Here is a 12,979-nt window from a genome sequence, read left to right on the forward strand (position 1 = left end):
CAGAGACTTCTGAGAAATGTACGATTTTCATAAGTAGTGGGTGTTTTTAAAGACACACAAACTGAAGAGGGCATCAATGTGCAAAGTGCAGCTCGTGTTTCTATAATGTAGGTCCAAAAGGCCGGCCAGCCGTGGGGAAAAAAATAAACGCTCAGTGGTAAGAATAGCTAAGCCACTCTGACATCATGGGACAAAGGTCTTCACTTCTCCCCGTTTAACTCTTCACACAGTTTTCCCTCAAAGACATTTTCTCAGACATGCAGCGCTGTTAATACTGTGGGGTCTCGCCATCTTTCTCTCAGCTGTTATCTGTGGCTTGTCAGAGACACAGTGCTTGTCTGCTTGTGAACATGCGCTCGGTGCCTGACGGCCGACATCAGGATGCCTGCTGCATCCTGTGTTTTATTATTCTTTTATTGTGAGGGCAGGGCTGCCAGCGAAGCGAGGAGAGCAGGGCCGAGCAGGAGGCGTTTACCCCCCACGGCCCCTCTTGACACAGATTTCAGCCCACATGTGTCTCCTCACAGCCTTGAGTCATCCACAGCCATCATAATATAGCATTTGGTTTTCCCTGCCTACCTGGTGAGATTAGGTAGATGTAGAGGACGAGGAGCAGCAGGCACAGAGGATGTAGAGGAAAAGAAGACCTGGGAGAACATTTGTTTTGATTCTGCTCAGAGAGAACTATTTGCAGGGTATGCTGCCAAATTTGGAAAGAGTCATGTCAAGTGATAGCAAGGGCCTGACTACATCTTTCTCGTTAGGCCAATCAGTGTCAAGACATGTTGGGAGGGAAAAAAGCAACACAAAATGTCTGAAGGGCAGAGGCATGGCAGAGGAGTGTGGCTACCAGGCAATAGAACTGCAATATATTGCTGAACCAAAATTGTCCATCATAAAACCAAAAGATCGGCTTCTCTCCTGTGTTTGCTTGTAAATAACAGCATTGATTAACAGCACAGCACGTTAAAGAGAGAAATAAAAGCAGCACAAGGCTTAATAATTTGTTGATTGCTATTTAGCAGCTGTGATTTTAAATGAAGGGTTCATTAGATGGCTAATTGAATATTATATTTTATTGTCATGTCTCATGCAAATACAACAAAACAAGCCCACAATTCGGATTACGTGGTGGGTGTGCTGTTTTGTGCAGAGAAGGTTGGCATTTGCATTGAAGTCAGTCAACAGATAAATAACTGATAAACATGTGCTGCAGCGATAAAGAGATAATTACACCGAGGCCTTTACCCACCACTTGTTTCGTTGCAAACCTAAGCAGGTGCATGTTTGCATAAATAAGGTGCTGGAGTTTGGACTGTTTAATCCAAGAGGAAGATAAGATAATTGCTTTCATTTTCCTGTTAATGACTCAAGGGCTCTGATGACTAAGGTCCATTTTCAGGCGAACATTTTTTATGCAGCAGTCACAGGTGCGAGCTTTGCTGTTGACAATAAGTTCGAGCCTCTTCTGCAGAGCTCCTGTCAGTACAATCACCCATTCTTGCCTTCTGTCTGCTAAAAGCTCTCAGTGTGAGCAATCCCTTCAATCCTCCATCTCCCTCCTTTCATCTCTTTTCACTCCGAGCACTCTGGGCGACTCTTTGTGAACCCATCGGCTCCTGCCTCATGCTATCTCTAAGCATTACCTCTCCACCTGCCTCTCTCGGCCCGTCTCCCTCCCTCTCCGAGCCATGTGAGCTGCCGACCCTCTCAGCCCTCTCTATCCGGGCTTACTGTCCACGTGGCCTGGAGCGGATTACATTCTTGACATCACTATGCCAGATGTTTATGACCGAAATAGACGGAACAACTAGCCTCACCACCAAGTCAAACAATGCCTTTAGCCTTGACTTGACACATGCTTAAGCAGGTTTGCCTTCATTAATAAGATTAAAAAAAAAAGGCTTTTCTCTGATGATTTTCCCTTTACATCTCACTTCAATTGCAAATAGCCGTCTTCATTAGACTAAATTGACATCCTCTCTCTTGTTTTCACATCTTTTTCCACTCAATCCCACCCCAACCACCTCCAATTTGCGTTTTCCTCCCTCCTCCAGCCTCTGCTCGCTGCTCTCTACTGTGAGCTGGTATGGAGATCAAATAGCCAACAGAGTGCTCGCTGCAACATTAGACATTAGAATGATTAAATTGGCCATAGCCGTCCCATTTATTAAAAGCCTCTCCGTGCTGGGGGAGGGGAGGGGAGGGGGGAGGGGGGACATCCAGCCGTTGAGCTGCGCAAGGAGAGGGATGGGCCGCACGTGTGCGCTAGTGTCATGTGTGAGTCTAAAGCCTGACATCACAGAGGCAGAGAAGTTAATGAGGGATGCAGGGGTATTTCTGACACAGTGCTCGCTTTCTGTGGAGGATTTCAGGTGATGTGATGGGGAGAGAGCCCACTGAGTAGCGATATCTGAGCAGGCAAAAGAAGTGGGTGGTGGGCACGGCTCTGCCAGTGGCTACAGAGGAGGATTTAGGGCTTAGGCGATTGTTAGACGGGGCTCAGTTTGTTTTGAACTATGTGCGTGTGTTTTCCACAGGCCACTTTATGTGGACGCAGACTCTTTCCCCACTTTGTGCTGCACTCTCAGCAGTTTAAAAGAGGAGGATTAGACACAGGAGTGTGCCTCTTGCTCGTCTGCCGGAGAGCAGTCGCCTAATCTCTCACGCTGAGTAGAGAGGATTTGGAAGAAATGACCTGTGCTCGCTTTACTTTCTCATGCTTCTCTTCCTCTCATGTCCCCCACATTGGGGTGAAAACACAGTGCTGCAGCCTTTCTTCCCGCTGTCACTCCCACTCGTCGGTTTCATTTTCCTGCTAGATGACTCTGCGCTCATCAGCATGCGGCACCACGCGGCTGCTCCTCAGGACCAGGCAGGCTGGTAGACAGGCAGGCAGACTTGTCAATAAAGGAACCACAGTAGCAGGGCACCTCAGCGAGCCCTCCAGCCCTGTCACCGACGTCTCTCTCAGCAGCCTGAACTCCCTCGGTTAATGAGCACGTAATTGTTGAGCAAGCAAAAGAGAAATTGGGGCAGTGAGGAGGAGAAAGCAGCCATTAGGTGAGAAGTGTAATAGAGAGGTGGTATATGGAGAAGAAAGGGAGGTGAGGGAAGTGCAAGGACAGAATGTTCCAGTGAAGAAAGATGTAAAATAGCCAATTTGTCCTAAAATGTGTGGTGCACAACAGTCAGCACCGAGAGAAGAGGGGAGGAAGAACGCTGTGTCTAAATCAGAGGGACTGTGGGGGAATGGTGCTCAGTGGGAGGTGACATTGAGAGCAGGCAGTTTCAAGGGCGACATGGAAATATCACATACTGTCGCTACAAGGCAGCCATTAGTTGTGGTGAGGCAATGCTGGAACAGCAGAGAAGTGCAGGAGAACGAAGGAGAATGAAGGAGATCAAGGACACGTAGCGATGTTTCCAAACTATCTGACAACAGGAAATGATGACAGGTGACAGATTCACTGTGTGCAGATTCTGAAACAGAGGAGGGGGTTGTTGACCTCAACAGGGCTGCCATAAGAACCCGTTTGGATTCAAAATTACAAAACTAAAACAAAAACTGCAAACACGAGGCCACATTTTAATTGGACATGCCAACATGCGTTTTGCACCATGTTAGTTCATTTGTGTACACTGTATATTCTGGATGTTCAACTCTCGGGCATGTTATCCTGCACTTCCATTGCAGCTTTTCCATCTAAGGAAGCAGAGTATTGATTAAGTTTTGGAGGCATAATTCCACCTCCCAAAAAGTCCCTGCTCAGGCAGGCAGTAGTCCTTTCTGAAGGTTCACAAACATCTGGGGTGTACAGTGCATCCGGAAAGTATTCACAGCGCTTCACTTTTTACACATTTTGTTATATTACAGCTGTCATATATTATATGAAACAAAGATTGAACTCCAAGAATGCCAAGCGTCATGTTTGGAGGAAACCAGGCACTGCTCATCACCTGGCCAATACCATCTCTACGGTGAAGCATGGTGGTGGCAGCATCATGCTGTGGGGATATTTTTCAGCAGCAGGAACTGGGAGACTAGTCAGGATGGAGGGAAAGATGAATGCAGCAATGTACAGAGACATCCTTGATGAAAACCTTCTCCAGAGCTCTCTGGACCTCAGACTGGGGCGAAGGTTCATCTTCCAACAGGACAACGACCCGAAGCACACAGCCAAGATAACAAAGGAATGGCTTCGGAACAACTCTGTGAATGTCTTTGAGAGGCCCAGGCAGAGCCCAGACTTGAACCCGATCGAACATCTCTGGAGAGATCTGAAAATGGCTGTGCACCGACGCTCCCCACCCAACCTGATGGAGCTCGAGAGGTCCTGCAAAGATGAATGGGAGAAACTGCCCAAGAATAGGTGTGCCAAGCTTATAGCATCATACTCAAAAAGACTTGAGGCTGTAATTTCTGCCAAAGGTGCTTCAACAAAGTATTGAGCAAAGGCTGTGAATACTTATGTACGCGTTATATTTTCGTTCTTTATTTTTAATAGATTTGCAAAAATTTTAAACAAACTATTTTCACTTTGTCATTATGAGATATTGCGTGTAGAATTTTGAGGGAAAAAATGAATTTAATCCATTTTGGAATAAGGCTGTAACATAACAAAATGTGTAAAAAGTGAAGCGCTGTGAATACTTTCCGGATGCACTGTAAATGTCAGTGATTAGTCGAGTGCATTAAACGTCAGCCTTTGCATTTTTATAACCTGCTACTGAAAACAAGTTGTTTTGCTTGTATTATGTAGTCTACAATAATCAGGTCGCAGCACCCTTAGGGAATTGACGACCAATAGGCCAACAACAAAGTTCCGGCATTGTTTTCCATTTTTGCAGATGAGGGCATTCAGAAGGAATTTGAAACCGCTATAATTTTGATACGTCAGCAGTCCAATTTGTTTAATCTTTCTGGGGCTTTTATCACTGGGAAAAATCCTGGACGTTTAGTTCTTTAGAAATTAAGAAGCAAAATGTCATATCTCTGACTGTGTCAAATACACAAAAAAGGTCAAATAAGTAAATAAATGATGGCTAGGAAAAGTATCAACAATAATTTGGAAGTTTAAGTAATTTATAATGCAAAAAAAAACTAAGTTATCCGTTTCTCAAATGTGCAAGATGTGTGAACTGCGAGTCAGACTTCAATCACTCTCGTATTTCAAATTCACCTTTTCTGTAAGACATGCAGAGGTGGTGTTAAAATAATTTTTCAACTTACAGAAAAGCATTTTTTAACATATCAAACGTGAAACATTTTTATGTTCAAAATAATTTTTTGTCACCATCTTGCTCAATTCGCATTAAACCTTTTTCTCTGACTCTGATTGCCACATGGAAGTAAGTTATGGCAGGCAGCTCAGTGCCATTCCCCCATGACCACCCATGCTGATTGTAAATTAATCTGTGCTCTGATTGCAGAGCTCCCCGCTCCTATTTCCCCCCCTGCAGACTCTAAGCAGTGGAGCAGAGACATAACCCACATGTCTGCATTAGCCTGTGATGCTCCAGGCAATGCCATGGAGGCCATCTTTACCGGGGGAACATGATGGATGCAATGTAGATATGCTTATCTGTCATTAAGCCCTGCTCTGCCCTCCCTCAGCCTCTCTGCAGGGGGAGGGCGGAGGGGGTTCAATCAGACGAGTGAAGAATATAACTCCAGTGAGACATGCTGAGGCCAACAGATAATCAGTCACGTCTCTATGGAGAAGACACGGACTTCACCGCAGGAGCTTCCATCTCTAGACCCGTCTACGATATCCGCTTTTTGTTAGGTTTCTGATCTCGCTGCCCCACCTCCTGTTTCCTTCCCTACACCTCCTGTTTCCTTCCCTACAGAGTACGGCCCCAGTCAGGCCCCTCCGTGACATCCTTCTACTTGTCTGGGTAAATGACAGTGACGAGGAGGCTGACAAATCCCTGTGCCCTGACATGCCTGGGTGCAGTGTCTGCCTGTCAGCTCCCAGCACCTCAATAATAGCACAGTGACGCTAAATATGAAACATAAGGACGGGATGTGATGAACACTGAAGGGAGTGGTTGGGGGGAAGGTGGGGGACAGAAGGGGAGGAGTCCGGTGAAGGTGGCTAGCTGCTTAGAAGGCTCTATAATTAGCTGCAGAAGATCAAATGACTTTTAATGGGTTTGTCTGAAACAGCAGACTATTTCAGATTTGAGCTCTGAGCTATATTCATATCTCATCAAACTAATGGAATTCTCTGGAGTGCTTGATTGGTTTTTATCTCAGATGAAAATGGCTGATAGAGGTGTGCAGCTGCAGCATTCATTAGCTTCAGTTTTGTAATAAAGAAAAAAAAAATGGAAAAAGCGCAGATTCCGGGCCCTATTATGCAGAATAGAAATGTCTGTGAAGAAAAGTTTACACATTATGTCAGTCCTTCAGCTGGTGATCTGACAGCACTCTCAATTCACGGTTTGCTGCACAATCACTGTTGCTTTAAGAGTAATTTCCTGTGGATGTTTAAGTGAGAATGGATTTCTAGTAACTACTTGTGGCAAATGATGGAAAGCTCTTCTGGTCATTCGTTGAAAAATTAAAAAGAGAAATACTACAAGGAGGATATCAGAGTCCTAACTCAGCCACTGCCAGATCTGGGAGGATGCAGGTCTGGTGCAGAATTCTAAATATGCTGCCTGCAATCAGGCATTGAGCATGAAGTGATGCACAGTGACACGCACCGTACAATGAGACATGCTTGGAGGACTGTCTAGAGCAGAAACAATTTCCTGATTAATTGATTAGTCGAGGAATAGAATATTTACTGCTAATTTGAAAGAATGTCATTTATCAAAGAAAAATGCCAAACATTTGTGGTTTCCAGCTTCTTAAATGTGAGGATGTGTTGCTTTTTGTCTTTTATGTAACTGTCAATTTATTGGACTATTGATTGGACAAAAACAAGCAACAAGAAGAGGCCATCTTTGGTTCTCTAGGGCTTTGTGATAACCACATTGTTTCTGCATAATAAAAGTGTATTACTGAAAAGCTGTGTACAGATGATGAAGGGGAAATATGTGACACAGTTGTCTCACTCAGCGTGTCTATTGGTGTCGTTTACTTCAAAGGGTTTCCTACTAACATTTAAGGAGCATTAATTTCCCCCTCTCTGTCATCTGGGATTTTCTATTTTAGATTGAGGTAACTCTCATTCATGTTTTGCCTTCTGCTTAAATTATAGAATACACAAACGTCATCCGTTTACTGCCACTGTGAGAGCAGGCAGGGGATCTGCAGGCTTTGACTCCTGATCATGTATAAACACCTATTAGTGAATTACTTACAGTACCTGAAAGTATAGGAGCTTAAAAATAATTAGGGGGAAAAACTCGAAAGAAATGTTTTCATCTCATTTCTGTTGCAGGAAAAAAAAAGTCTTTGTTCTCAGAACACCAGCTTCCCCCGTTTTACCTTCCCTCCTATGTGGGTGAAATCTCCCCTTATTCTGTTCGTGTCCCAAGTGGACCATCCTACAGGGCTGCTGTTTGTCCTTGGCCACCTTCTCCTTGAGAAAACGCTGTATCAGACAGACTGTTAAAGAGGGCCGTCACATAGCTGGAGTACCAGCGGCGGCAGTAGCAGCACAGGCCTCTCTCTGGGGGTATAGAGTTACACTGCAATGCTTCTATCTCTTACCTTTCTGACATTTTCATTTCCCCCACATTCCCCTGAGAAAAGAAGAGGATAAACTTAAAGAAAAAAACAGGATGAAGTCCATGTTGCCCTTGGTTCCAGTCTGGATGATACCATTTCTATTACAGGCATGGGGGGTAAAGCGGGGAGAGATATGAGGGAAGCTCAGGAAGACGGACAGGGAGGGAGCTGGAACTAACGTGCTCTGTTTTCCCTGGCAGCGGATGGAGTATTTGTGCAGTGTTGCTCAGCAAAACAGAGCACTATGGCAACAAAGCAGCCTTCCAGCCAGCTTATCAAGACATGAGCACTACCTCCTTCAGCTATAAAACTGTGGCACTCTGCATTTATACTTGAGCATGCAGACAAGTTAAAAGAAGAACCTAAATTACCTCTCATGTGCCTCAAATCACCTCGAAACAAGACAAGAACAAAGACTCAGGCCGCGATTGTCATCCTAAAGCATGCCCAGTGTGACGCCATAACACTAAACATCCGAATGGCCTCCCAGCATGTCGCACGCACATCCACACAATATAAGAACGGAGACATCAAAATTCAGAGCGAGACACAAATATTCACACAGAGACAGATAGGCCGACCCACCCACTCACTCAATCTCTCACAGAGAAAAAGATAAAGAAGCAAACAAACAAAGCACTAAGAAAAGACACATCAATTATAAGTGAAGTTTGGAAAACTGGGTCTGATTTGAATGCTCTTGTTTGACAAAAGAGACAGAATTCAGTTGACGATGGGTTCAAACAAGAGTAAAACAAAACAAAAAAACAGCCCGAGTAATTTATGCTCTTACATTTACAGATGCTGATGAGCGTGTACACAGAAGGAAACAATGCTTGGCACGGAGTTACACTTTGAGTCTAAGCTGCAAGCCTCCATTTTATAAGTAAGAAAAAGAGCAGACAAATCAGTGCAAATGTCTCGCACGAGCCAGCGCATGACTCACTGATCTTATGAAACCAGAGCTACACACCTGAATAAAACCGGACGGGGACAGCGGTCAAAGTCTTCCTCACGTGGACAAACAGGGACACCAGGATGAGGCAGGCGGGGCCATAGGCAGAGATACAAGTGCACTGTAACTCATAGATAGCACACCAGATATTTTATTCATGGTAAGAAAATTTTAAGCAGCGAGAGTGAGTCACAGAGCCACAGGGACACACAAACATGCGTACAGACCGAGCAGGGGGGTTGACAGGGTTTAAGCCACCTACAGTGACTGCCTTCTCTTTGTCACACAGAAAATACATTCAAAAAATAAATTCTGAAATGGCAGGGCTCCTTTTTAAAGCATTAAAGGAGATGCATTTTTCCACTAAACTTGCCAAAGTGTACAGTTACTTTCAGTGCTATCACAGGCGGAGAGCTGCTCACAGCACAATAAAGTATGGCGTTCGCACTTCAGGCTATGCATTCCTGAGCACTCTGGCATATAAACTGACAATAGAAATTCTTGTGCACCCGCGCCGAGCCAGACTACTGTTGAAAACACACAGACTCAGGTGTAGCGGCGTTCACCTTGGCTGCGTATACATGAGGATTGTCACAGCTGTGCAGAATGGCCTACATATGGCGAGAGGCCTGATGCAACTCGAGCGATGTGCAGTCATGGGTGTGTCGATTTGAACCGACTCACTCCTTGCCAAGTCCCCGATGCCCAGGATCTCTCACCGAGAAAAACTGACTAAATATGTGATGAGCTGAGCTGCAAGTGGATTCAGTCGTACAGACACACACCCACACATTTCCAGTTGCAAAAGGAAAAAAAAGAAAGAAGAGGAGACAACTCTGCGCACTTGGGGTAATTAGAGCGCACGCAGAGCCTGGGAGACAAAGCCTGGCATCGTGAGAACAAGGCTCGCCTGATGAGGCCTCTCTATTTAAATCCTCAGGATGAGCTGAGAGTGTGTCTGTCGATGGAATCGCTCCAGGAGACATGCACCAGCTTGGAGGAGACGAAACAGCCAAGCCAGTAAGAGGGAAGACGGGGAGACAGAACGCCGTAGATGAGGCGAGTGGCAGGAAGGTATCTTTGAGGAAATGAAAGGAGCGAGATTAAGGGTTTAGATTCAATCAGACATCCCTACCTACTGTTAGTCATAAAGCACAAATCAAAATTCTGCATTGAGCGAACACCACTGATATTACGCACAGGTGACTCACTGTGTTCTGTGCCACTTTGATGTCTGTTTGCCTCTGCAGGGTGTGGAAATGAGGGTTTGACTTAGTGAGTGGGTGAGTGAAATGAGTGTGTGTGTGTGTGTGTGTTGGGGAAGGGCTCTGGGATTAGTACCTTTCCCTTTGCAGATCTATATAAGCACCCAGAGTTTCTTGTCGCTAAGAGGATTCACAGGATATTGGGCCGTCCCAACAATTGAAAGCAAGGTTTTAGGCTCTAATCTACGAATTCAAGGGCAAGGGAAGCTGATTCTCTGCTGATGGAGCACATGCCCTGCCTTCAACTTGATTGACATGGCAGAACATGGAGGTCAAAAAGCCAATCTTCACAGCTTAGAGGAAAGAAAGGGAACAGCCTACGGAAGGCTTTAACTGTGCTTTACTGCCCACAGAATGCGTTGAGAGATCATTATCAAATGCAAGTGCTACTGATTGTATTGTTTTTTTTTCTCTTCAGGAGGGAAACCTTGCCAACAGTCTTGTTTGTGTTCCGTATCTTTATCACCGCTGTATGGTAACGACACCCTGGCTGTTCCCGGGCCATTCAGAGGCACACAAAAGGTCCTCATAGGGAGTCATTCAGCCCTGCTAACAGACGGCTCCATAACACCCGCCCCAACAATCCCAACCAAGTGGGGGCAGTCACTCACATGCAATTGTTCACTATCAGCCCATACCCTGAGCAAATGCACACATGAAAGCACACAGGAGTACACTTTAATATCTCCGCTTGCCTACAAGCACGCACACACACTCTGGATCATAAAAAAGGAAAATGCTGCTGCAAGAGGGCTGCAACCAGCGAGCAAGAAGCACAGCAGCACCACAGTCCATTTTTGTTTTTCAGTTATGCTGAACAGATCTCCTCCCTGTGCACAAGTATCCAGCATTTCTGCACTTCTCTTGATTCGATCTGCCGGTCCATTCCTCGAAGGGCAACACTGACGGGTACATGTGTGCATACAGTTCGTCCCCCAGCGAGAGGCAATGCTGCAGTCTCTTCCACACCAGATCAGTCTTGCCTTGAATTGAGGCACATGTTGACAACTGGAAGCATCAACACTTTTTAGATTTTATGACATGCACAAAAATGTGATGTGGTGTTACATAACCCTGTTTTTAAACAATGCGTGTCATGATTGTGATCATCTCTGCTTGCTTAAGTCGGCAGAGAATAAAATGTACTGAAAACATTAACTGTTCCAGATACTCTGTATTCGATTAATCCAGTGGGAGCCATACCAGCGAATGCCTCAGTGTGATGCAATACTCTGGGTGAACTTGATTTGTGGTTATAGCCGGTACCGTATTCCCAAACTAGCTCCAGAAAAGATGCAGCTGCTCACTCAAAATTTAATCTATTTTCTATAGACATTCTGTTTTCGCTCAGATGTGAATGAAATAAAACTTTAGAAATCCTGATTGTTGTTTTTTTGGACATGAAATGACCAGGACACAAAACCTGTTTTGAAGCCAGAGGAGACTGTAAAGTCTGTGAGACAGAGATGCTCAGATGAGAGGGCTAAAAACAGCTGAAGAAACAAAAGCTCACAATCTGGCACTCTCACATGTATCCGACAAAACAAAACTGTTTACACAGCTGAAGTAGCTAACCAATCCCAAAACACCTCGAAAAGGGAGAAACTGCAGAGAGAGCCACTTCATTCTAAACAACTCAACAATCACGAGCAAAGAGATGAGGAACAATGGAGAGAGGTGGATGAAGGGAAATAAACCATCCCTAACCGGCAGAAAGTGGGTTTCTGAGAAGCTCACTGGCTCATAAACTCGAGCTCAAGGTCCAGGGGAGCTGGTGCAGCTCGCCTGTCGGCACAACAAGATCTATCTCAGCTGTGTGGCCACAAGCTCATCAGCAAAATCCAGTCTGCACACACCAGCAGCTTCTCTGACAAACAACAGCAACAATCAGAGCGAGCAGTTGTTGTTTTTTAAGCTGTCGTGTCTTGACATGCTTCAAACAGTTGACTGATACGTAGGAAAGGAAAACAGCTTTGGCTTTATTCCTGATGGAGTTTAACTTGATTCCGGTATAAAGTAGAAATGTATAAATCTGTAATCTTCTACTTAAATTAAAGCTGTATCCTGATTTTTTTTTTTTTAAGAGTCACAACACATAAATATAAGTATATAGGCTAGCTATAACTTGGGGCTCTCTTCTTTGTCCAACTTTAAGGTGTCACTTAAATGTCAAGTCTACCTTCCTATTTGAAGATTGTATTAGCAGGCAAAGGTGGCAAGTGCAAAAATTTATATAAATATCCATATTTTCTGCAAGTGCTGTCTTGAAGAAGAAGAAAGCCTTGTCCTTCAGGACAGCCACTGATGTAAAAACCACAGGGATCCTCAGCATGCGTCTTCCAGTCAGGATGAACAGCAGCCACCATAAATTTCTAGAATTTAATCTGGGTGACTGATCAGGAAAATGCATTGATTTCCTCCATTAATCATCTCAAGAGAGTCTGTATAGTATCGACCAGCACGTCTGTGCGGTTAGAAAGGCTGACTGAGGAGGCAATCATTGCAGAGGGAACATGTCTTTGTAGAGAGTGCAGCACCATAGATTTTGTTGGGGCCATAATAACCATTATTTCCCCCAACACAATGCCAGCCAATACTGCCTCAAAATGGCCGAGGTTTATGTCGCAAATGCAGGGGAGAAAAAAAACGCCCCTGATAACTACTTTGAATGGCACACAATAGTGCCAGGAGGAGACGTCTTGTTAAAATGTTTTGTGTCATGGTTGCTTCAACAGTGAGCAGGAATACTTGTGTTTACCCTCTGAAAGGCTGTTTGCTCTGAAAATAGGTGCATTGTTATCCAATGACACAAATGTTTGACACTGCAGGCGTCAGAATCCAGGGGCAGTAAGTGGTGAGCCAGCAGGAAAATAGGACATCAGGTAGGGGAGCGTGCACGTGTGTGAGTGGGTGTGTTTGTTCAGGAGGATCTACATTTGGGCCATTTGGGTTTAACAAATTGACTCCTGGGTGGTGCTATAGTGGTTCAAAGTGTATTACAGACTACAAGCCTGTCAAAATAAGACATTGACAGACTGAGCAGGAACTGGGACCTGCTGGAAGAGGGGGGGG

General features: G+C 44.9%; 1 protein-coding gene across 5 annotated transcripts in view; it reads right to left on the reverse strand.

Annotated features, from left to right (window-relative positions):
• aplp2 (amyloid beta (A4) precursor-like protein 2) overlaps positions 1-12,979 on the reverse strand; it is a 51,882-nt gene that overhangs the window by 37,963 nt on the left and 940 nt on the right. The window lies entirely within an intron of this gene.

This window comes from Brachyistius frenatus, unplaced genomic scaffold (genome assembly GCF_029030835.1).
Source record: "Brachyistius frenatus isolate BFR_SWC_R1_liver_20210118 unplaced genomic scaffold, ASM2903083v1 Contig_254, whole genome shotgun sequence".
In the NCBI taxonomy this organism is placed as follows: Eukaryota; Metazoa; Chordata; class Actinopteri; family Embiotocidae; genus Brachyistius; species Brachyistius frenatus.